General features: G+C 40.5%; 1 pseudogene; it reads left to right on the forward strand.

The window, feature by feature from the left end:
- The first annotated feature begins 11,756 nt into the window (after positions 1 to 11,756).
- LOC113930496 lies at positions 11,757 to 13,090 on the forward strand (annotated as a pseudogene).
- The last annotated feature ends 10,874 nt before the right edge of the window (positions 13,091 to 23,964 follow it).

A 23,964-nucleotide genomic window follows, 5' to 3' on the forward strand; every position in this document is an offset into this window, starting at 1 on the left:
TCTTCTCTTCTGTCCCATGGTTTCTGTGTGGTCTGGCAATCATCTATTTACCAAATATTTCCAATTTTTCATCTTCCTGTGAATGGCTTTCCTTCCCTTTGAAGCCCAGGCCCCTGTCCCCTTCTCCTTAGTTCAGGATGACACACCCAGACTTAGGAATCTCATGTTTATGTGGATTTCCGGTAGCTATAAAATTAAATCTGATTTTCTCCTGTTAATCCGTCTCATGTCAGCTTGATTCTTAGACCAGCCAGTAGACTCTTGAGAGAGTAGAGGAAATCTTTCTTCCCCCCAAATAACAAAGTCAGTGAACCAGTTGTATACAGACCTAATCTAGATGTTCAACATCTCAGTATCTTCATTTTAACCCACCAACTGTAATACTTAGATGTGCCATACATACCTGTCAGTTGTCTCGTGAGTATGGTGGCTGTAGTGGGGCTTTGTTTCTTGTTAAATACTTCAACCAAAGGCGTGGCAGGGTTTGTCAGACTGTATATCTTCCTTTAGCTTCAAATAACTCACACTGAAGGCCAGCAATGCATTTCATGATTGAAAATGAACCTAGAAGTGCAGCATTTAAAAGAGTCCATTAGAAACATAGCAGAGCTTGAAACCTCCAGAGTAAGGAAGGGAAGGAATATACATATTCATCTCCATAACAGTCAAAGGCCTCACAGCCCAAAGCTTAGAAAAACCGGGATAAAATGGCAACGATTATCAGTCCTGTGTTGAGGTTATCAAAGCACAACCTTTCCCACAGTAAGCACTGGAAATCCCAGTCTCCACCAGTCTGTGCCCATGGAAACCATTCTGCCTGCAGAAATTGTCCCCACCAGAGAATAAGCTAACACAGCTCCAAGTTGCTCCTCTAAGCAGTATGAGGTCAAAATCACTGACCTCGAGCCCTGTGACTCACTAGTGGCCCATGATTTGAACATTTGCTTCCCATAATCACTCCCTTATCCCCCAAGAAAGGAAAAAATTAAACTCTGGACCCTCAAAGCAAGTCAAATGATGGGTCAGTCTATCTGAACAAACAAGAGGTGATTCATTGGCTGATTTGTCCTCCCCAAGTGGCAGAGGGGAACAATTTATTGCTTGTCTCAAGCGTCCTTCAATCTGACCTGCAAAGCAAGCAGATTTAAAGTAACCTTAGCCAGGTGCTAAGGAGTTTTTGGCCCAATTCCAAAGCCACTTCCATTATTTGCATTTTACACACACACACACACACACACACACAAGTGTCTTTGCCATACCAAGGTCATTCAATATCAAGATCATTAAATTAAATTCTCTCTAAAATGAAGCCCCATTATCAAGACTAATTAAATAATGACTAAATACACCAAGCAGTGCCTCTGCTTTAGGAATGCTTATTCACTGTTCTGGTGCTCCTTAGCAAAAAGCTGGCTGTCAATAAGGAAAAGTTCTTTGCATCTTTAGGTTAAAATAAAACCCTTCCTCTCCTCCCTCAACCCCACTGTCACTTACACGCCCACCCAGTACCACCATAAACTCGGGTCTGGACAAGTCTGGAAAAGAGTTAGACTTTAAGGTCTAGTGTTTGGTTTTTTGTAGTCATTAGCATGGGCGCATTAAAATGCTTGTCTCTCATTTTCCAGCACTCTCTCAGCCAAAGTCAGCTCCCATTCCACAATTCCACGGGCTGCATCATTATGCATGGCTGATAGCGCTTTAAGGAAAAGGGTGGAATGTAAATAGTTCCATCCAAGCACACACTATCAAACAGAGCGGGCAATATGGGCGGGTGATGTACAACCTTGGCCGTGACATCACTGTTTAAGGTGGAAACTTCTCCCACAAAATATGGAAAGAAAGGAGAAAGAAGACCAGGAATTCCATTCAATATCTCAGAAAGCCAGGGCAGGTTAAATTCTCCCTGCTGGCGTGGCCCTGCTAGGGTCAGATTTTGACACGATAAAAGTAACTCTCTTTGGATTTTTGAAGTCCAGGAAGGAGGCTTCTTTGTCTACCTGACACAAATACACGTAGGACTAGACCATTCTCCTCCTGCGACTTGATGCTCTTAATACTGTATGGCTATCCTACACACAGGTGGACCCCAACATATTGCCAACAACGAAGAATGCCAACACTGCCTTCTATTGTCCAGGTTTTCAATGGCTCCAGGAGAAATGAGAGTAACAGGACAAAAAACAAAAACTCAGTCTCAGCCACCGACTCTCTGCTACCCTAGGATCCATGCAATTTGAATCCTTTACTGTTTTATGCGTCACAATTACCCGGATAATGCCCCATAAATAACATCCATTCCTACCTCTGTGCCTTAATGCATTCTGATTCTTAAGTCTTCTTTTCAAAAGTCCATCTTGTTCCTGGATTTAGGTCATCTCACCTTCCCTGTGAAGTCTTCTTTTCCGTTCCAAACTTCCAGGGTAATTTTTCAAACTTTAGCCAGCAAGAAAGTCCCCTGCAAGGCATGTTAAAACAAAGGTTACTGGGGGCGCCTGGTTGGCTCAGCGGTGAAGCGTCTGCCTTCGGCTCAGGTCATGATCCCAGGGTCCTGGGATCGAGCCCCACATCGGGCTCCCTGCTCCGCGGGAAGCCTGCTTCTCCCTCTGCCTCTCCCCCTGCTTGTGTTCCCTCTCTTTCGCTGTGTCTCTCTCTGTCAAATAAAGAAAATCTTTAAAAAAAAAAAAAAAAAAGGTTACTGGGCGCCACCCACAGACACACTGAGCCAGTAAATCTGGGGCCAGGGGCTGAAAATGTGTGTTTCTGTCAAGTTCTCCAGGAATGCTGGTGGCTTGTGTTCGGTGTATCTAGCACTTGATTATATATGGTCATTTATTGTGTTTTCCGTTGATTTATGAACATATTAGGTAAGACTTTATGCTGGAAAAAACCCAGAAAACCCAATGCAAACTGACTTTAAACAAAAAGAGGATTTATTTCCTCACTTAACTAAATCATCCGGATGTATAGTTGATCGAGTAATTCAGTGAATATCTTCAAGGACTCAATCTCCTTACATCTTTCTGCTTTACGCTCCTCAGTGTCAACTTTATCCTAAAACTGGATTCCATCCTGGCGATAACATAGCTGCCGGCTACAATCAAGACCATATTTTTGTGACTAATATCCAGAGGGATACACAGAACTTCTTACCGCATTCCAAACAAGAGGACTAAAATTCACCCTGATCAGGTAGCCTGAAGCAAGTGACCTGTGACCGAGAGGGATGGACACCAGTAGGCAATGGTTCCCGGAATGCAGCCGGCAAATGCCTGCTACCAACAACCCAGCAATGGCATCAGCTACCCCTCTTATATCATACATGGAGCACTCAAGAAACACTGGAGGATTCACTGCCTTTTAAAAAACAAATTTCTCTCTGGGGCGCCTGGGTGGCTCAGTCATTAAGCATCTGGTTTCAGCTCAGGTCATGATCCCAGGGTCCTGGGATCGAGTCCCGCATCGGGCTCCCTGCTCCTTGGGAGCCTGCTTCTCCCTCTGCCTCTCTCTCTCTCTCTCTCTCTGTCTCTCATGAATAAATAAATAAAAAGTTTAAAAAAAAAAAAACATTCATAAAAAAATAGTTCTACTACTTCAACCAAAGGTCTAGGGTCTGACTACTAGGACAGCTCTTACTGCCACGCACTACTGTAATGTTTGAAAGCTCTATTTTTAGGGGCACCTAGGTGGCTCTGTTGGTTAGTCATCTGACTCTTGATCTCAGCTCAGGTCCTCGATCTCAGGGTCGTGAGTTTAAGCCCTGGGTTGGCTCCACGCTGGGAGTGGGGCCTACATTAAAAAAAAAAAAAAAAAAAAGGCTCTATTTTATATATTGAACTAAGAATCAGTTTCCTTATAACTTTTACTAAATGATCTGAATTCTATTAAGGGCTACACCAAATGAGTCTTAGGGCACTGCCTGTATCTTGGGACATATATTTGAATGTAGATGTCTTAAATGCTGAAAATAAACAAGACCATTTTTAATATGCTACTTCAAATAAAAACCGATTTAGGAAAACATGGTAAGCTATTGGATTAGTTTCCTAAGCTGCCATAACAAAATACCACAAACTAGGTGACTTAAAACAACAGAAATTCATTCTCTCACAGTTCAGGAGGCTGGACACCCAAAATTAGGCCCACACTCCTTCTGAAGGCTCCAGGGAAAAATCTTTCCTTGCCCCTTCCTAGCTTCTGGTGATTGCCAGGAATCTTTGGCATTCCTTGGCTGCATCACCCCATTCTCTGCCTGTATGATCATATGGCCTTTCCCCTTGTGTTTCTCTTCTGTGACTCTATGTCAAAATCCCCCTCTCCTTTCCCTTATAAAGATAACAGTCACTGGATTTAAGGCCCACCCTAATGCACTAGGACCTCAACCTAACTGCATTATACCTATTAAGCCCCTATTTCTAATAAGGTCACACTCACAGACACCAGGAATCAGGACTTGATCTTTTTTTGTGGGAGCACAGTTCAACCCACTACAGCTGTGTAGGGCACCAATCTTCTCAAAAAATTATATAAGTCTGTGTGCTTAAAATACTTCACAGCTTTTTCTAAAGAAATTATGTGAGGGGCACCTGGGTCGCTCAGTCGGTTAAGCATCTGACTCTTGACTGTGGCTCAGGTCATGATCTCAGGAACATGAGGTCAAACCCCACATCAGGCTCCCTGCTCAGCACAGAGTTTGCTTGTCCCTCTCCCTCTGCTCCTCCCCCAGCTCATGCTCATGCTCTCTCATTCAAATAAATCAATAATCTTAAGGAAAAAAAAACAAATTATGTGAGTAGAAAGTAAAATTAGGTCACATAAATATACCAAAAACCAAAAACTAACGAAGAAACAAAAAAAAGCAAAGGTGAAGGGTGCCTGGGTGGCTCAGTTGGTTAAGCGACTGCCTTCAGCTCAGGTCATGATCCTGGAGTCCCGGGATCAAGTCCTGCATCGGGCTCCCTGCTCAGCGGGGAGTCTGCTTCTCCCTCTGACCCTCTCCCCTCTCATGCTCTCTCTCTATCTCATTCTCTCTCTCAAATAAATAAATAAAATCTTAAAAAAAAAAAAAAAGCAAAGGTGAAAACCCATTTTGCCAGTAAGAAATAGTTCAAATAGTAATGAACACTTATTGAGTGTTTGCTACATGTCACATCTGTATTGAGCCCTGTACATACATTAGCTCATGCATTCCTCACAAGAATCATATAAGTTAGATGTGGTAGACAGAACAGTATAATAATGCAATCTTCCTTCCCACCCAAAAGATGTCCACATCTGAGTCCTCAGGACCTGTGAATATGTTATTTTGCAAGGCAAAGAGAAATGTGCAGAAGTGATTAAAATTATGGGCCTTAAAATGGGGAGATTATCCTGGATCATCTGAGTAGGCAAGATCTAATCGCACGAGCCCTTAAAAGTGGAAAACTTTTTGAACCTGGAGTAAGAGAGAAAAGAGGAAAACAAACACAGAAACAGACAAAGAATAATGTGGTGGAAAAAGGAGCAAGAAAGATTTGAAGAGTGAGGAGTCAACCCATCACTGTTGGCTTTGAAGATGGAGGAAGGGAGTCATGAGCCAAACAATGCAGGTGACCTCTACGAGCTGGGATTTGCCCTCAGGCAACAGCCAACAAGGAAACAGGGATCTTAGGCCAACAACTGCAAGGAAACTGAATTCTGCCAACAATCTGAAAGAGCAAGGAAATGGAATCTCCCCTAGAGCCTCCAGAAAGGAGCATAGCCTTGCTGAAAGCTTGATTTTAGTCCAGTGAGAGCCTTGTCACACTTCTGACCTACAAAACTATATGATAATAAATTTGTGTTGTTTTAAGGCACTAAGTTAGTGGCAATTCGTTATGGCAGCAATAAAAAACTAACACCTTAGGAAAATAATAATAATGATATTATTATTATTATTACCACCACCATTTAAAGATAGAAAAGAAAATAACAAGTCTCAGAAAGATTAAATAATATGCCTAAGTCACACAGGTAATAAGAGGAAGAGCAAGAATTGAAACATAAGTATGCCTGTCAGGGGCGCCTGGGTGGCAAAGTCAGTTGAGCATCTGACTCTTGGTTTCTGCTCAGGTCATGACCTCAGGTTCAGGAGATCAAGCCCCATGTCAGGCTCCATGTAGAGCCTGCTTAAGATTCTCTCTCTCTCTCTCCCTCTCCCTCTGCCCTCCCCTATTTGTGCTCTCTCTCTCTAAAAAAAAATAAATCAATCAATCTTTAAAAAAACTAAGTATGCCTGTCAGCAGAGGCCACGCTTTTTATCACAATGCTATACTGCCCATCCCAAGAAATGGTAAGATCCCAAAGAAGTGAGTTTTAAAAGTAAAGGGAACAAAAATTATGTTAACCCTGTGCCTCATCTCACCAAATACCAACAGCGATGCCAGTAAATTTAGGAAGGCAGGTTTTCTGGACTTTGGCTTCCAAGCAGGGTTGACTTTTAGAAAAAATGTGACATGAGCAAATGTGTATTTGTAAACCTTATTGTCTCCTCTTGTTTTTCCTCAGAACTCCTTCATCCCTCTAATATATCACCAGCCTAAAATATCTTGACAAAGCAAGATGATCCTGAAAAATAATTTGGAGAGACTTGCTCCCCTCTCCAAAACCTTAAAACCTTATAAAGCCACAGTAATTAAGATGGGATAGGAAAATAGACCAACATAATAGAATAAAGAATCCAGAAACAAACATATATATGAAAGTCTGACATATCACAGAGTTAGCAGATCAGAAGGAAAAGAATGTGTTATTTAACAAGTGGTTCTAGGATAACTGACTCTTAACCTTAAGACATAAAACTGTCAGCTATTTTACCAGCAAAATGGTTTTATTCAGGAATAGCAGAGAATTGCACTTCGGGACACACAAGCTAAGACAAAACCATAGGCAAGTCCAGAGAACAAAGGAGAGCAACAGTCTTTTTGTTTGTTTGTTTTTAATAATCTCTACCCCAACGTGGGGCTCGAACTCATGACCCCAAGATCAAGAGCTACACACTTCACTGACTGAGCCAGCCAGGTGCCCCAAAGAAGAGTAACATTCTTTTTTTTTTTTTTAAAGATTTTATTTATTTATTTGAGAGAGAGAATGAGAGAGAGAGAGAGAGCACGAGAGGGAAGAGGGTCAGAGGGAGAAGCAGACTCCCTGCTGAGCAGGGAGCCCGACGCAGGACTCAAACCCGGGACTCCAGGATCATGACCTGAGCCGAAGGCAGTCGCTTAACCAACTGAGCCACCCAGGCGCCCCGAAGAGTAACATTCTTTTACAGAGAAAAGGGGGGAGTTGGGGGTGGCTCCAATGAACAAAAAGTCCATTGGAGTAAACTGGGAGTTTGAAGTAAAATGGTTTTTCATGGGCTAAGTTGTGAGAGTTTCTCACTGGCTGGGCTATTGCCAGGCCAGGAGAAAATCTTCCATCCTCCTGCTGGTGTAGTGAAGAACTATACAGGATTCTTCTTGTCAGGAATGTAAGGTATATCTCTTCCTGTTAAGTCACCAAAGGGCTGTAAAAAGTGTTACACTGTGGGATGCCTGGGTGGTTCAGTCAGTTACGCACCTGCCTTAGGCTCAGGTCATGACCTCAGGGTCTTGGGATTGAGCCCCACCTTGGGCTCCTTCCTCAGCGGGGCACCTGCTTCTCTCTCTGCCTCTGTCCCTCCCCTCTGCTCATGCTCTCTGTCTCTCTCTGACAAATAAATAAATAAAATCTTTAAAAAAAAAAAGTGTTACATTGTGAGAGCTCTGCCTCCTGGCCTCCCAACTCCATTTTATTTTTTATTTATTTACTTTTAAAGAGATTTTGTTTATTTATTTGAGAGAGAGAGAATGAGCAGTGGGGAAGGAGAGAGAGAAGCAGACTCCCCACTGAGCAGGAAGCCCGATGCTGGGCTCCATCCCAGAACCCAGAGATCATGACCCAAGCCAAAGGCAGATGCTCAACTGACTGAGCCACCCAGGTACCCCCCAACTCCATTTTAACTCAGTTTCACATGACTTTTTATATAGAGGAGAAAAAACATATCCTGACATTACAATATACAAAATCAATTGCAATTCAATTAAAGATGACTGCATTTGAAAGGCCAAATAAAACAAAAATTATAAGGGAAAATATCTTTTATGACCTCAAGTTAGGGAAAACATTTTAAGCATTTCAGAAAAGCACTAATCATAGAAAAAAAAACTGATAAGTCTAATAAATCAAAATTGAGAACTTCTGGGGCACCTGGCTGGCTTGGTCAGAAGAGCATATGACTCTTGATCTCGGGGTAGTGAGTTCAAGCCCCACACTGGGTGTAGAGATTACTTAAATAAATAAAAACATTTTTTAAAAAGTTAAGAACTTGTATTTACCACATCATAAAGAAATGAAAAGGCAGCTTACAAACTTAGAGAAGACAACTGCAAGTCATATAACTGGCAAAGAATTACTATCCTATCAATCAGTAAAGAAAAATACAAATTGTTCAATAATGGTCCAATGATACAAACAGATACCTGACAAAAGAGGAATTATAAATGTCAAAAAAAACATGAAAAACTGCTCAAACACACTTGTAATCAGAGAAACACAACATAAATTTGGGAGCACCTGGCTGGCTCACTTGGTGGAGCATGCAATTCCTGATCTCAGGGTTGTAAGTTCAAACCACATTGGGTGTAGAGATTACTTAAAAAATAAAATCTTTTAAATAAATAAATAACTTTTAAAAATTCTTTAAAAAAAACCCCATAAATTGGGGTACCAGGGTTGCTCAGTCAGTTAAGCATCTGCCTTCAGCTCAGGTCATGATCTCAGGGTCCTGGGATCAAGCCCCACATCGGGCTCACTGTTCAGTGGAGAGTGTGCTTCTCCTGCTCCCTCTCCCCCCGCCCCCGCTCTCTCTCTCACTCACGTGCTCTCTCTCTGAAATAAAATAAATAAAATCTTAAATAAATAAATAATTTTAAAAAACATAAATTTTACAACCACCAAATTTGTAATAAATTAATAGTCTGTTAATAACAAATATTGGTGAAGATGAACAACAAAAACTTTTATAATCCACTGGCAAATTAGTATGAACACTTTGGAAAAGTTGAATATGCTCATTCTCTATGATCCAGTACATCAATCCTATACACATCCTCTAGAGAAATTTTGGAACATGTACAAGAGGCATGTACAAGAATATTTCAAAGCAGCACTTATAATTGCAAAACGTTAAGAACAACCCGAATATTCATCAGTAGGGGAATATTTAAATTATAATACAGTCAGACAATGGAATACAGTACTGATAAGGAATAAAATACATGCCTTAACATCAAAGTATCTCAGAAATAAAATGTTAAGGGATTAAAGAAAGTCACAGTGTCATTCCAAACCTACAACGTGAAAAACATGCAAAAGTAACTTGTATTTTGTATAAAGAAATACACATAGGTGATTTTTTTTTTAAGTGAAAACAGCAAAAGAACGATGAATACACAATACCCAATTCAGTATCGGGTTTTCCTCCTGTGGGGGTGATAATGAGTGAGGGATACAGCGGGATTTTCAAATGCACTGATAGTGCTCTATTTCTTAATCTAGGTGGAAATATATGAATGCTCATCTATTTTATATATCAGTTTAGAAAATGCATGTTTGAGGAGTAGTATTCAAACTGTGTTCCACTGAGTGCGTGAAAGGGATACCAGAGCTGGACAGTGTTAAGGAGGTAAGACTCTGGGCTCCTCAACTCCGACTTCACTCAGAGCAGCTGTGCCCTTCTGATTATAGAGAAGGCTTGAAACCCCACTTCATTTGACACAGGATTATTTTGCAGAAAGGAGGGCACATACAGAGTCACGAGGTCCCCTTGCACACTTATGTATTTGTATGCCATTAGTTGTTTAGCAGAAGCCCAAAGAAACCAAAAGCTTAAGTATCAATAACCATTGCCCAAAGGCGACAAATTCAAAATAAAGACAAAACAGTCGTGAAGTGATATGATAGGTCAAGAGGAGAAAACTGGTACCTACTAACATGCAACTTTTCAGGAATTCATCAATAATGAAATGGATAAAGAGGGTTCCTTCTTTCAACCAGCTGTAAGATTCATAATCATTTCCAACATGAAAAGGGGGGGCTTGTCTCTTATTCTTTTTAACCCTGCCTCTGTTGCTCATTCACTTTCTTGCTCATCTTCTCTGATAAAATGTCCCGTGTGGTTATATATTTTTTCTTTTATAAAGTGTGTCAGCAAATGTGAAAATTTGTCAATGCCCCATTATTTCAGAGTTTCTCCAAATCCTCAGCACTGATCACGGAGCATAATTGCAAAAAATACTCTGATCTAGCTATATGCGTCAGCAATTCCAGTATCTAAACGGAGACCATCAAAAAATGTTTTTATGGTTTTTATTTTTCTTTTCTCTGTAGCATATTCAACCTGGTGCAACATCCCTGCTGACTCTTTGTTTGGCAAAGGTCAGCTTTGACTATGCCTTGGTGTTTCAGCAGAGATGGATAATCTGCTTATGGAGGGCAATTTCCTGCTCTGACTTATCCTTTTAATTATTTTTTAATCATATATTTGGCATATTTGGTCATAGTAGTTCATTGCTTCTTTTGCAAAGTTCTCTTGTAAATGACAATGAGCACACTTATTCTGGACAGTGTGGAATGAAGCTACCACAGTGAGGGTGAGCCTCTCTTTACAATAGACTAAGTTCCCAAAATGTGAGTACAAATGGCATTGCTGTAAATCCAGCCGTATCTTTCCATAAACGAATGATCATTTATCACATGCTTCATATTCATCTTTGAGTGATCACTGATTTGCTCTTGAATTTTTTTTTACTTAGGTCTCTCCTCCAAGTTGTTAATGTTCTATAAATGCACATCAAATATGCCAGGAGGATGTAATATTTAAAGAACCGGAATTAGAAATTGGGGGATATGGGAAGGCATTTTATAATGTGACTAATCATCTTCCTAATTTGGCTTCCTGGGGTATCACTATTACTCAAAGGTTTTGGGGGCAGGGAGAAATTCAAGTAATTTAACTAAGTAATTAAAAGCAATATTTTTTTATTAAAATGAACCAACATTCTAAAATAAAGTAAAATAAAATAAACCAACATTTAAAAAAAGTTATCTTCATATAATTTTAAGGTAACGTACAACTATTCAAAGAAATAGTTTGCTTTCAGCGGTACTTAGAACTTTGCCCGCTCACCCTCACCGTTAAATTTACTTTTCTCCAGGATTAGGGGAACTTCGGCAGAAAAAGTTTGAGAAGCCAGAGCTACAGCATCTTGACAAGAAGCTATCCAGTGTCTATTTGAACATTTCATATAAAGGATGGGCTTTCACCCAAAAAAGGAAAGCACTTGCATTATTCAAAAAACCTTTATGAGTGCACTGGCTGCCTCACCTGCCTCAAGTCTATGCCTTCGGGTATTACTGCGCCTACCCGCTCTCTCCCCACCCCTCGCCCCCTTCCAGATTAGTCTCTTTCTCCAGTTAATAGCTACTTTTTCTTGAAGCATAAAAAAAAAAACGGCAGTCTAACCAAACTCCGCTCTGAAACACTTCCTGTTTTTCCTGCCAGATTCCATCACTGGAACGGGGGTATATAAGAAGAGTTCAACGCGGGGGCAACCCGCTTGCACTTCCACCTCAATGGTTCAAGAGGGTAGGGCGCATGCGCTCCCTGGGTCAGTGAGGCTGACTTCCGTTCCCATCGTGCCCTGCAAGCCAAGAGCTGAGTCATGGAGCGTGCTGAAGGACTCCATCTTGGTGAGGAAGAACGGTACGACTTTAATAGGGGCAGATCGTTTAGAAATGAGCAGAGATCTAGTAAAGATATTTTCTGGGACTTTCAGATAAACGTCTTAGGTGAAAAGGATGACACCCCGGTTCATTTCTGTGACAAATGCGAATTGCCAATTAAAATCTATGGGCGAATGATTCCATGCAAGCATGCGTTTTGCTATGCCTGTGCTATTTTGCAAGAAAAAGAAGGCGATAAGTTGTGTCCAGGCTGTAGTAAATATGTTCACCAGGCTGTAGTAAATATGTTCACCAAATTGAGGAGCATGCACAAGGTTCTCTAGTCATGTGCAGCGCTGTTAAAGGATGCAAGAGAACATACTTGTCTCAAAAAGATTTAGATGCTCATATCAACCACTGCCATATGAAATCTGGAGACCTTGCTGCCGGTCCTTAACTTGAAAACGTTCATCCTACGTATTGTTCCAGCGCCACATGAAATCTCTGATCATTTTATAAGGCTACCAGACAAGCATCATATGAACCGTATTCCAACAGGGCAGCATATTATACCACCACTTCCTTTCCAACATGTACTGCACAAGCCATATAATCAGCCGTAAGAAGATATTTGTGCTCCTACAGCAGAATTCATTGTATACAGCTTCACCCCAACTTCCTTCAGCAGTCAGGAAACCTTTGTATTTCAACAAGAAAACACAGCAGCTTCATAACTGTCCCTATTCAGAATGACTCAAATTCAGGTGTTTAAGAACCACTACCTCCTTCCTGTCTCCACGCTTGAGCTCACCATCATCCTGAATATCAGGGTCAACCAGTGGTATTGAACTCTCATCATATCATGCCTCCAGAGCAACATTTTGTACTGTACTCTTACCTCCACCACCAGTAAGCAAGCCATCAAATACCACATCCTTCCCAGATTGCCAAGTACTTCTCACTTGATTCACAGCCAAGCTTCAGGTCTACCAATGACTTCTTCTCCATCGCCTTCTCCACAGACATATTATTGCTCAGATGCTACCTTATATGAAATATTTTCCTCCAGGACCTGTACCACTTCAAAAGGATAGTTCACTTGTAAGTACACACCCTCTCACTATTGTAATTCACACTCTTTACCCCAATTCACTGAAAGTCAAGGAAACTCTTGAGTCCTCCGTTTATAAAACTAGGGCAAGGGGAAGTGAGTATGTAGCCTGCACCCAGAGGGCCAACCCTTCCTCTGTGAGTGTAGGGTCGATCTTCTCAAACCCTACTTTTTGGACTGGATCATCCAGACCAGACAAGATACAAACCATATTACCAATGATAATAGTATTTGGAACAGAAGATATGATGAGGAAATAAAAACTTAAATATTGTCAACCTTCTAATTAAGCTTTGACCATTTGGAGCAGGAAAGCACCTCTTACAGAGGTGGCTATAAAACACTTAAAGTCTTGTCTCTTAAAATGATTTTAAACCTTGATCTTAGGAACGTTTTCAGGTACGTTACAATTGTGCAGAAAAGTGGCTCAGTGGAGCATAGCTAATGCTTTAACAACTTTGCTCCTCTTCTGTGGTAAATTGACCCAGAAGCAAGCCTTTGCAATATTATTTCCTGAAAAAGAAAATTGTGTCCTACTTTCAGAAGTGTTGTTTTTGTCAAACGTGCTTAGTTGTTGTTATTGTTGTTGTTTAAGATTTTATGTATTTATTTAAGAGAGACAGCGAGTGAGAGAGAGAACAAGAGCAGGGGCAGAGGGAGAGGGAGAAGCTGAGCAGGGAGCCCAATGTGGGGCTCGATCCCAGGACCCTGAGGGCATGACCTGAGCCGAAGGCAGACGCTTAACAACGGAGCCACCAGGTGCCCCAAACATGCTGTTTTTCTTGTGATATATTTTGTTAACTGGGGTAAAAGGAGTAAATTTCAATATGGTTATAAAAAACACTAATGCCTTTATACACAAATCTGTTTCTCTATAACTTCTAATCTTCTTGTTTCTAGGCCCAAATTACTTTTTCTTTTTAAGTAGGCTCCACGGTGGAGCCCAGCATGGGGCTTGAACTCACAACCCTGAGATCAAGACCTGAGCCGAGATCAAGAGTCAGACACTCAACCGATTGAATCACCCGGGTGCCCCCCAAATTGCTTTTTCTTTAATGTAGCTGAGGCTTTGTGACCCAAACTGTCTGCAGGCTGAGCCCTGTCCTGGATTCTAGAGGCCATAGTATCTAAGTAGCTCTAGCCCTAATCTGTCAAACCCAGCATCAGATCCCTCTTGCTACTCCAACCCTGACCTTATGTACCATTTATAATGGGGCATTGCCCCTTTGCTGTGTTAAAAGATAAACTGAGTTATATGCAACTAATGAATCATTGAACATCATATCAAAAACTAATGATGTATTATACTTTGGATTTTTTTTTTAAGATTTTATTTATTTATTTAACAGAGAGAGAGACACAGTGAAAGAAGGAACATAAGCAAGGGTAGTGGGAGAGGGAGAAGCAGGCTTCCCGCAGAGCAGGGAGCCCGATGTGGGGCTCGATCCCAGGACCCTGGGATCATGACCTGAGCCCAAGGCAGATGCTTAACGACTGAGCCACCCAGGCGCCCCTATTTTTTAATTTTTAAAAAAAGATTGTATTTATTTATTTGAAAGAGACAGAGATAGGGAGAAAGCGCACAAGCAGGGAGGAGAGGGAGAAGCAGGTTCCCCACTGAGCAGGGAGCCCAATCTGGGGCTCAATCCCAGGATCATGACCTGAGCTGAAGGCAGACGCTCAACCAACTGAGCCACCCAGGTGCCCTATACTTTGGATTACTGAATTTAAATTTAAAAAATTAAAATAAAATATAACTTGAACTATAAAAAAATAATCTATTCATTAATACTAAAAAAAAAAAACTGAGGAGGGGTGTCTTGCTGGCTCAGTGGGAAGAGCATGGGACTCTTGATCTTGGGGTCATGAGTTTGAGCCCCACATTGGGTGTAGAGATTACTTAAAAAAAATGAACAAACTTTAAAAAAAGATAAACTGGGGATGCCTGGGTGGCTCAGTCGGTTAAGCGTCTGCCTTCGGCTCAGGTCATGATCCCAGTGCCCTGTGATCGAGTCCCACATCAGGCTCCTTGCTCAGCAGGGAGCCTGCTTCTCCCTCTGCCTGCAGCTCCCCCTGCTTGTACCCTTGCTCACTCTCTCTCTCTCTCTCTCTCTCTCGCCCACACTCTCTCTAACAAATAAATAAAATCTTTTAAAAAAATAAATAAAGATAAACTGAGGCATATTAAACGTTTTAAGAGTTTATTTGAGCAAAAATCAATTTGAATCACACAGTATCTAATTTTGCAGGTAGAAATTGCTCTGATGAGCTATATAAAATGAAAGACTTATATAGGTAGAAGGCAAAAGGGACAAGGAAGTTGTAGTAGGCAAAAAAGCAGACGGGTCATTGCAAGGTTACTTTCCTTTAGGGGATGGCAGGGCTCTATCAGGCCGATTACTTAACTAGTGCTGGTCAGGTGATTCCTGATTGACTGGTTTAAGATTGCATTTCTGGGAGAACTGAAACTACAATTAAGTTGTGTCTTGGTTTGGTGACATGGGGCTTAGCATAAATGACTCCATTTTGTTGTCTTGTTTTTACACCTGAAAGTCAGAGTTCACCTCACACTCTAGATCCAGCTACTAAGGCCTTTTCTTCTTCCTGTGTGTGAGACCCTATCCGGGTAATTTACCAGGTACAATAGGCCCTCTAGGATCGTGGGCTTGACTATTCTTTGCCAGCGTAAGGGTAAATCTAAATAAAATTACTTTAAAAAATTCCCTAGTGCAAAAAGTAGAGAACTTTCCTCTCCCCCGCCTCCACTTTTCTCTTAAAATTTCCTTCAGAAAATGAGATTATAATTGCTAGCTCAGCCTCTTTAAAATGCATGTAAACTTTTTTCAAAGCTAAATAAGCCTCTTTCAGTTTTGCATACCAGGAATGTCATTGCTGGAGGCCAGGGAGCCATCTCTTTGAATATGAACACCAATATAGGTTAACATGTACAGGAAAGGGTAAGAGTTTTTTTTTTTTTTTTTTTTTTTGGTCTATACAATCTCTTTAGCAGATTGCCTGTCGATGCACGTTGTAGTCTCGTTTAATGCTTATTCAGTAATAAAAGCATATCATTCTTGTCTGTGTTTTATGAAGAAGTTTATTGGCTTGGCAGGAAGTTTTATATTTAATTATATTTTCCCAACGATTTGGCAGTAAGGATTTATCTGGCAATTCCTGAATTGGGTGGATCACCTGAAAGTCTTGCAGACACACAACAGTCAGGTAGGAAACCCTGAATTAAGAAAAGTCTCCTTTCTTGCTCTCCACTACTTTGGAATACTAGCCAGATGAACTACCCTCTCCAAATTCAAGATTTTATTATCGAGTAAGCATAGGTGATACCAGCTCTAAAATCCCCATCAGGATCACTATTAACTTTGATGGTAGAAAAATTGTAGAAAGCCAAGAATGTTGCCTGCAGGGCTTTTTCTTAAATTGTGAATATCTCTGTCACATTTGGAATGGGTGTATATATAAGAATCCAGTCTTATGGTGGTGATGACTGTTTCTTTGATTTGGACAAATGAACATATTTGCAAGGGTTATTAGACGTGCCTCATTCGAAGCAAATGAATTAGTGCTATTTACTGGCTGACTGTCATTCTAAGGAGAATGTAAAAAGTGATGTGGTAACCAGAAAGACTGAGAACAATGAAAGAGCAAATGGAAAAACTAAAGCACTTTCTCTTCCAGAGAACCACCCTCTTTTCTGTGCTGTACCCGTTCTCTCTGCATCTCTTAATCTTTCCCTACATCATATTGACTCCTGAGAAGAAGGAAGCAACGATCTTTTAGATGGCGGTTCCCATCGTGAGTAGATATCCCTGCAAGGAAAGACAAGGGCACAACTTCTCCAGCTGGTACCTAATTATGTGCCCTGTTTGAGGGCACATGCTTGTATGCCTGGCATCCTAGCCTGATACTGCTTCATGTCTCAGCCCTGAAATCCACTTCCAAGAGTTCCTTAGGAAACACACAACATGTAGCTAGGAAAGCAAGCATGATAAAGCAACGTGATCAAGAAATAATCGGGGGGGATGCCTGGGTGGCTCAGTCGGTTAAGCATCTGCCTTCGGCTCAGGTCATGATCCCAGGGTCCTGGGATCAAGTCCCACATCGGGCTCCTTACTCTATGGGGAGCCTGTTTATCCCTCTGCCTCTGTCTCTCATAAAATCTTTAAAAAAAAGAAAAAGAAATAATTGGGAATTTGGATAAAAGATTATGTCTCTGTATGAAGGCAACAGGATAGAATGGCTGCATTGGTCACATGGAAAAAGACAAAAAGTGTTAGACCTGATAAATATCAACATGAGAAAAGAAACCGAAGTGCTATATAATCCTACGTTTTTGTCTCAATAGGCATACCTCCTTTTATTGTGCTTTACTGCGTTTCACAGATACTGCATATTTTACAAAATGAAGGTTTGTGGCAACCCTGCATTGAGCAAATCTATTGGTGCCATTTTCCCAACAGCATTTGCTCACTTCGTGTCTCTGTGTCACATTTTGGTAATTCTCATAATAATGAAAAATTTGAAATACTGTACTTTTTATGGTGATCTGTGACCAGAGATTTCAACTCACTGAAAGCTCAGATGATGGTTAGCAGTTTTAGCAATAAAGTATTTTAAAATTAAGGTATGCACGTTGTTTTTTTAAACACAATGCTACTGTGCACTTAATAGACTACAGTATATTGTAAACATAACTTTTATATGCGCCAGGAAACCAAGAAACTTATTTGACTCACTTTATTGTGGTATTTGCTTTATTGCAGTGATCTGAACCAAACTTACAATGTCTCCAAGGCCTGTATAAGGAAAACCTGCCCTTCCTCTTCAGATCACCTGTGAAGCTGATGCCATGGAGAAGCTATTCAGGCCTCCCAGGTAATCCACTTGCCTTTCTCACCAGATGATATTAGTCTTTTTTTTTTTTAAGATTTTATTTTGGGGGCGCCTGGGTGGCTCAGTCAGTTAAGCATCCAACTCTTGATTTCGGCTCAGGTCATGATCTCAGGGTCATGAGATTGAGCCCCACCTTGGGCTCCACACTGGGCATGTAGCCTGCCTCAGATTCTCTCTCTCTCCCCCTCTCTCCCACCCCACCCCCTCATGCTCTGTCTTGCTCTCTCAAAAAAAAAAAAAAAAAAAAAAAAGATTTTATTTTTAAGTAATCTCTACACCCAACCTAGGGCTCAAACTCACAACCCCAAGATCAAGAGTTGCATGGCCCATCGACTGAGCCAGGCAGGCACCCTATTGTCATTTAAAGACTTCTTTTTCCGTGCCCAGAAAGACTCACAGAAGTGCTCCAAAGCATTTTCGGTTTGTAGCAGCACATATGGGGATGTGCACTGGCTGCTAGGAATTCTGCTACCAGCATACTTCACTAAGGTCATTGAGCAAACATGTTGGAGACTAGAAAATGACACACCACAGTGTGTATCATGGCCAAGGGAAGCTATCAACCACCTTTTACAACTATAGAAGAACTAACGGCTTTAGAAACCCGTCAAGAAGGGTAACTTAATGCCTTTCTGCTAATGACGAGCTGGGAGACACTTTACCAAGAGGTACCCAGACATAAGTGAGTTCCCAACTGATTTTCATTAGCAATCCGTTGCTTTTTCAACATTGACTGGTATGGAAGCAGGAGCAGATCAAAATCACCCTCTAGTACTAGTCACCTTTGTCTTGGCCATCTTGCCAACTCTCCAGACTCAAGTTAGGGAAAGGTAGTCACATATAGCCTGAGCAGGCAAAAGAACTTAGGGTTAGCATTATTAGCTACTCAGTTTTGTGGCAATCTACAGAAAGACAAGAGAAAAAATGAAGAACCACAGTGTTAGCTACTAAACACTTTACTAAAGGGAATAACCCTACTCTGGTCAACCTATGAAGGGAGCAAAGGAAGAAGGGAAAATTGCATATCATTATTGCAGAAAGCCAAGACACTGGAAAAGAGATGGTAGGAAGTGACCCTAGAGGATGCAAAAATTCTAACAAGAGAATCAAGAAAACCCAGAAAGACAAAATCTTCAGCTAGGAAATAAGTGGCAGATGGCTCAAAACTTGATAGATTGGGGGAATCTTAGGGGGAGGAACTGAGGAAAATATGCTTCACTATCTTTCTCTCAGGTTAACCTGTCCTTGCCTTTTCTGGTAGATATGGGTGCTACTTATTCTGCAGTTAACTTGGAAATTTCTCATTTTGTATCTGGGTGCTACAGCAATACTGGTTATTGGTATTTCTTTTTCTTTTCTTTTTTTTTTTAAGATTTTGTTTATTTATTTGAGAGGGAGCAAGAGAGCATGAGCAAGAGAGAGAGCACGGGAGCAAGAGGGAGGGGCAGAGGGAGAGAGAGAAACAGACTCCCTGCTGGACAGGGAGCCTGATGTGGGGCTTGATCCCAGGACCCTGGGGTCATGACCTGAGCCAAAGGCAGATGCTTAACCGACTGAGCCACCCAGGTGCCCCAATAATGATACTAGATTAATTTGAGATAGAAACCCAGTAAAAATAGCTTACCAAAAAGGATAAGCCATGGCCATGTGTAAAACAATACCCTTTGTTTAGAGTTCAACTTGAAGGAATAAAACGTGTTACATTTTAAAATTAGGGGAAAAAATAAAATAAATCTTACAAATAAGTAAAATTAGGAGAAAAAAGGCATAATTTTGAAAGTGCATTCACCTTGTAATAGTCTCATACTTCTGGTAAAGAAGAAAGATAAATTTGATACAGATGGTTGACTACTATGTACATTTGTACAGTATCTTAAACAAGTAAATAAATTTTCTGTTCCTTAACCTGTGTAGTCCCTAACCCTGCACCTATTCTGACATCAGTACAATTGTCTGCAGAGTTTTTACTGTAATTGATCTGTATTGTCCCCCTCCCCTTTTTTTTTAAATTTTTGCTATTCTTCTGTGGATGAGTCTATATTCTTCTTTGCTTTTACTTATGAAAAAGTCATAAGTAAGTCTTATGAAGGTAGAGAATTCCAAAAGGCTTTGAGGACTCCCTTACTATTTTCTGTAGTCATTACAGGAAAACAGAAATCCGTCCCATCAGGAAGATCTGTGTTCAATATGTAGATGTATTTCTGGTAATTTTAGTAATGTAAAACCGATACTTTGGCTTCAAAGGGGCTTAAGGCCACACTGAACAAAATGCAGTATTGCCAAACTGAAAGAAAAATTTCAGGCATCTGTTGTCACCTAAAGGCTACAAAGTGTTGTAATATAGAAGTCAGCAAATTATGCAAATGAAATGACCTACTACCAAAAAAACACCTAGACAATTTGGGGGTCTAGCAGGATAGTGTCAACAATGAATCCCAGCTTTTGCAGAGCAGGGAAAAATCTCTGATGATGCATTTGCTTAGTAATTGCCTCGAATCTTCTGGTTTGCTCCCTAGAATCTCGATAGGAATTTGAATGATTAAAATTGGCTATAGTCCCTCCCCCAGCTTTAGGGATTCCAAATTTTGAAAACTTTTCCATTTGTTTTGTATTAAAAATAAAGGTACTGCTAGAATTTTAACTCTGAAGTCGGGATTAGACTATAGACCAATCTGGATGCCAGGGCACCCTGAAAATACCTGAATGTTTCTAAGCTGTGGTGTCAGTGACCGCACTTACTGAAAAGGCTCAAGCCCTTCCAGTGGATTCCTGGATTGACTCGAGTATCCCACATGTGTTGATACTTATCTCACAAGTATAAGACCCAGCATTTGTTGGTACACTCTCAGACTGGCTAGGAGCAAGCATTATTCTTCAATCTTAACACTGTGATTGGAAGATACAACTTCCTAAACCTGGTACTTTTTTACCAGATTAGGAAATCGAATGGATGATCACGATTGTACAACTGTAATAGAAGAAAACATTAAGCCTCAATCTGATTTATCTGGTCATCCAAAATGCAGATTCCATAATAATTCCTGATGGGTCATATACGTGGGACAAAAGTGGCCAACTCCAGGCTTTCTATGTTGTGGTGACTTATCATAAAATCTTAGAAGCTTGTATTTTGTCTGGAATTAAGTTGGGTAAAGCACATAAGTTAGTAGCAGTTACTAGAGCTGAGATTCTTGGCTCTGGACAGAAAGCAAATATATACACTGATGATAAATATGTTTTTGGTGTCTGTCATGCAACAGGGCAAATTTAAGAAAAATAGGGAATTGTTGACTTCCGTGAGGACTAAAACATCTCATGAAGAATTAAAAGCTGATTTGTTAGAAGCTTTACAATTGCCTACTCAGATTATCAGTATCCATTGTAGAACTCACACAGGTCAAAGTGACAAAATTTCTAAAGGCAATGATTTTACTGAAAGAGCTACAAAAGCTGCTGTTAAAACATGACAGACTCCAAACTTAGAAGCCCCACTTTTAATACTACAAACCTTTGTTCATTTTCAAAAATAAGCCTCACAAAGGGAAATGAACAAATGGATTGAAAGGGGGACGGGGGCTAAAAGAAATTCAACTGAACTATAAAAATTACCTAACAAAATAATTCTTATACCACAGCCTTTATTCCCTTGATTAGTTTATTGTTATGTTGTCAACATCATCTGAGAGGGATTTTTAAAGACACTAAACTCGTACGATACCTATCAAATAGCTGAAATTATGCGAAACATATTAAAGCGTTTTGTTACTTGTCAGAATTCTTTACAGACCACTTCTAAGGTAGGTGCGAGCAAGCTTTCCCTGACCAACTTTACCAGGAACCTTATGGCAGTTAGATTTCATAGAACTAATGCCTATGGAAAGTAAGAGATTTTTGTCTAGTTGTGGTGTGGATGATGTCTGAATGGCCTAGTCTTTCCCTCTTCAAAAGTAAATGCTCAGGCAGGGATAAAGGCTCTCTTCCTGCACATAATCCCCACTTTTGGGACCCCAGAGGAATCAGATAGAGGAAATCCTTTTATGTTCACTGTTGTCCAGGAATTATGCAAATGTTTGTGGATTCCTAAAAGCTATCATACTCCCAAGTAGAATGGATGACTCAAACTCACTGGCTAAGATTCAGCAAATCTAGTGGGTTAAAGTAGCCTAGAGAGTTACTACCATCTTTGTTAAAAATTAGAGTGATTCTTGCAAACAATAGTGTTATCCCTTTCTTTGAACTTATGTTCGGCAGTTTAGGGGCCAAGGGCAGGCCACCCCAAAATATGCCACTTTGGCACAGCAATCATTTTAAATAAAGGTTACTTAAGAGAGAGCCAGTGCAGAAAGAACTCTCTGACCCCTCCTTTGCCTCCACAAAGCAAGAAATAAATGTGAAAGGTACCCTCCCTATACCAGGAGGTAAAGAGATCAGTATCACCACAGATAAGAAATTTAGAGCCAAGGGCGCCTGGGTGGCTCAGATGGTTAAGCGTCTGCCTTTGGCTCAGGTCATGATCTCGGGGTTCTGGGATCGAGTCCCGCATCGGGCTCCCTGCTCAGCGGGAGGCCTGCTTCTCCCTCTGCCTCTCTCTCTCTCTGTCTCTCATGAATAAATAAATAAATAAAATCTTTAAAAAAAAAGAAAAAAAGAAATTTAGAGCCAAGAAGGCTAACCCTTGTTCCTTTTTACCAATTTACTACCACAGCCCAAATTCTGTTTTGAATTTCTTACTAACTGAAGCTCCCAAAGTTAAGCTTTCTTTGTCCTATCAATTCCTCACAGATTTTTTTTGTCTTTTTGTCTACAAAGTATAATAACTGCCTGCCTTGGTGATTTCTTTGAGTCACAATTTCATTATTGGGCCTCGGTGCACATGTAATTAAACTTTGTTGGTTTTTTTTTCCCCCTCCTGTTAATCTGTCTCATGTCAATTTAATTCTTAGACCAGCTGGAAGAATATATAATTGAAGGGCAGAAGTAAATTTTCATCTGCTACGTCGGAACTGTGAATTTGGGTCTGAAATCACTTTCTCTCCCCGTTTAACTGAATTCTCTCATAATCATGTTCAATACTTAAAAACGGCTTCTCTCTTTCCTAGAAACCCTGAGACATAAAGTCTGAAGGGCCTGGAGGGACCTACTGGAAGAAGTCTGCCCCCGCCTCCCCATCACAATGAGCAATTTATTTTACATAGAAGTGTTCTAGAGAGAAGATGAGGCGTCACCACATGGAGGGACAACTTGAAGTCTGCTGATCACCCATATGGCTGTCAAAGTAAAAGATAACCCAGATAGATTCATGCTTCCCCTGTGAAGCCAGCTTCTCAAGAGGACTAGATTGTGGTTGCCACGAAGGCTTTGAAACTTAAATTTTTTTGAAAGACTGATAATGGTACTGAACTCAGCTGAAAGGAGGTATTCTAATGAACTTAATACAATTCTCAGACTGCCTTGTCTTATTCACAGTAGTAGTTATTTCAGTTACTATAAGAAATGCATTTTACTCGAAAACAAACCTGTTGTTTGTTACATTACTTTTTCTTTCTGTACTCCCAATAATGGTTCCTAAAGTCACACATTTTGATCAGCTTCAAATTATACTCCCAGTATGGACACTGCCTGGGCTTATAAATCCAACAATCTGAGTACTGGCAGAATTAAAAATAAGACCATCCTCATTACTAAATTGTTTTAGTAACATCAAAGTAAAACTAATATGCATCATACTCGGGCCCCAAATGTGACACACAAAAAAATGTTTTGTTAACTAGTTTGATGAGGAGGATGGTATAGAAAAGGGCCTGATTAATAGAAAAACAGAAATCTGGCATTTATGGATAGAAACGACAGAAGACAGGTCTAATGTCACTGTTAACCACTTTGGGGATACAAGTTTTTTCTAGTCCTAGTATAGATAAATACGCCTGCTGTATTATCAGAGTTAATTAAATATCCATGGATAACTACTGATTTGAATGGAGGCGAAAAACGGCCTTAGATAAACTTAAAATGATTAGAACCATGTACAGTAAACTCTGGAAGTTGAAGGGGAGCAGAATTTGCTACCCCCAAATATGCTTCTTCGGTATAAAGATTATCTTTAACTGGTTAGTTTTAAGAAATAGCAGACATAGGAGAAGCTCTAAAAACCATAAAGTTACCATTTTTTGTGCAAAACACTTACATAA

This window comes from Zalophus californianus, chromosome X (genome assembly GCF_009762305.2).
Source record: "Zalophus californianus isolate mZalCal1 chromosome X, mZalCal1.pri.v2, whole genome shotgun sequence".
NCBI lineage: Eukaryota > Metazoa > Chordata > Mammalia > Carnivora > Otariidae > Zalophus > Zalophus californianus.